Genomic DNA, 2,647 nt, shown 5'->3' with positions numbered 1-2,647 from the left:
AATCTATCCAAGCGATCAAGTTGCCGCTCAACAACATTGTCAACTTTGGATTATTCAAGAAAAATTACATCTCTAGATATGACAAACTTTTTATTAACTTCATCATAGAGGCGGTATGCTTTGGAGGTGTTTGAATACCCAAGAAGATACATTTATGACTCCTTGCACCAAGTTTGTTTCTATGTACTTTTGGTATCAAGGCATAACAGGTGGAACCAAAGAACCTGAGATGCTTTACTGAAGGAATGTGACCATACCACATTTCATAAGGAGTCTTGTTTCTAATAGCATTAGATGGACATTTATTCTTTACATATACAACACATAGAACTACATTAGCCCAAAATATCAATTTTACATTCTTGAAAAACATCATGGAGCACACCATATTTAAGACTGTCCTATTCATTCTTTCAGCTACTTCGTTCTGTTGGGGATTATAAGGCACAATTGTTTGATGTTTGATCCCATGTTGGTGAAGATAGTTTTCGGATGCATTTGAAGTGTATACTTTTCCATTATCAGTGCGATTAGAGCCAATATGAGATTGTGCATCATTTTCAATCCATGTACGAAAGTTCTTGAATGTCTGAAAAGCATTAAATTTGTTCTTCAATAAGTAAACCCAACACATTCTAGTGTAGTCATCAATAAATGTCATCATATATTTATTTCCATTTGCAGAAGGAACATGCATTGGACCACATAAATATGAATGAATGAATTCAAGTTTTCTATGTGCTCTGGAATGTGAATAATGAAAACACTGTTTTCTATGCTTTCCTAGAATGCAAGCATCACATTGCTTAAGTTTCTTAGGAATTGTAGGCAAACCAATAAAACCATTTTTCTTCAACAAGCGGAGGCTATCATAGTTCAAGTGTCCAAATATAGCATGCCATAATAAACTTGATGGAAATGTACCTTCATCATAATGAGAATTGTATGAGAAATTTTGTGCACGCGCAGAGGTACCTTGCAACTTGAGAAGCCTTTCTTCTTCTATCCCCGTCATGACAAGTGAGTGATCTGATGCTTTTCTCACTTCAACCTTGCCATCAAACATATGATGGAGTGTCTTTGTTGGCAGATGTGGACCAAGAACAAGAAGTTTCTCTTCAGTTGTGGGACATATAAAACATCATGCAGAGGAAAGTCTGGAAGACTAGGCAATTTAAGCCTGATTGTGCCAAGACTTGATGGCTTGAGTTTTGATTTGTCTGTAAAGTATACTGCACCATCAACATTGTTAGTAAATTCTTCAAAAAAATCTCTTCTAAAAGTCATGTGGCAAGTTGCTCCTAAATCAAGCAACCAATCATTTTTCCAAGAAGCAAGTGAAGCATTAAATAAGTCTTCATTTACTCCAATATTACAATGTGCCACAACATAGTGAGCGGATTCAGGTGCTTTACCTTTCTCTTTGTCATTAGTTTTACCTTTGGGTTGATTGCTTTCCTGCTCAATTCTATCCCACGACAACTTGCATGTGGATGCATCATGTGATCCATCTCTATTGCAACATATGCAATGTAAATCTGACTTTTCTCCTTGAGAGTGTTGGCCCCCCCTGCCTCTGAAATTTATTTTTCCTCTTCTTCTTCGACCACCTCTTCCTCTGGAAGAATCTTGAGCAAGATTCTTCTCTCTATGTGCAAGACACACAACCTCTTCAAAACACTGAGAAGCTGTCTTCTTCCCAAAAGCTTTCTCTCTCTTAGCAAATTATTCACAAGGAAATCAAAGGTAATTTTTTTGAGATTTCCATTTGCTTGCAATGAGTCAAGATAATTTGAGTAAGTGAGATAAAGTGCCTTGACAAAAGCTATTAGAGGAATGTCCAGTTCAACATTAGTGACTTTGATACCATGCATAATAGATTTTACTTCTGATGCAAGAGCAAGATGATCATCATTTTGTAATTCAAGGCTGAACAATCTAATCATGAGTTGAACAACTTCAAGTGTAGATTTTGAGTCATAGAGTTCCTTCAGTTTTTGTAAGGCTTCGAAAGCATTTGAAAGTGGCGAAATATGGCGACTCACCTCTTCATTTACTGATGCTGCAATCAAGGCATAAGCTTTGTTGTTCTTATTTTACCAAATGGAAAATTCCTTGTCCGAGGTAGGCTTTTTTGGTTCTTTGTTTCCTTCACCAACACGCACTCCTTTCCACATCGCATTAAAAATGAGAGTGTGTTTGATTTTCCGCGACCATTCTGGATAGTTCTCCTTAACGTTGAGAACCACTCCCACAATAGATATCAATGAATGCATTATAAAATCTGTACTGTGGGAAAAAAATACTTATGCTGCAAAATTTTACTCCTAATGGTAAATTTTTTTGATTATGATATATGAAAACAGAGGTATTATGTGAGCGAGGGATAAATGGGGGAGGGATTATATGAGGGAGGGATAAATGGGGGAGGGATTATATGAGGGAGGCCCAATGGTTATGAAATAAGTGGTATCCCAGCTTCACCATTGTACATATTAGAAGCATTAATGGCGAAGAATCGGTGAATCTTGTCGTTCAAGGTGCCAATATGGAGGAACCTAAAACGCGGGAGGCTTTTCTATTCAAATATATTGAAATCTGGCATGGTCTCAAATTCGAATCACCGAACAAAGCTGGAGCTCAATTC

Source organism: Pinus tabuliformis, chromosome 4_1 (genome assembly GCF_031772625.1).
Source record: "Pinus tabuliformis cultivar Carrire ecotype Pingquan chromosome 4_1, CPIR1, whole genome shotgun sequence".
NCBI classification, from domain to species: Eukaryota; Viridiplantae; Streptophyta; class Pinopsida; order Pinales; family Pinaceae; genus Pinus; species Pinus tabuliformis.
This window is presented reverse-complemented; position numbering follows the sequence as displayed.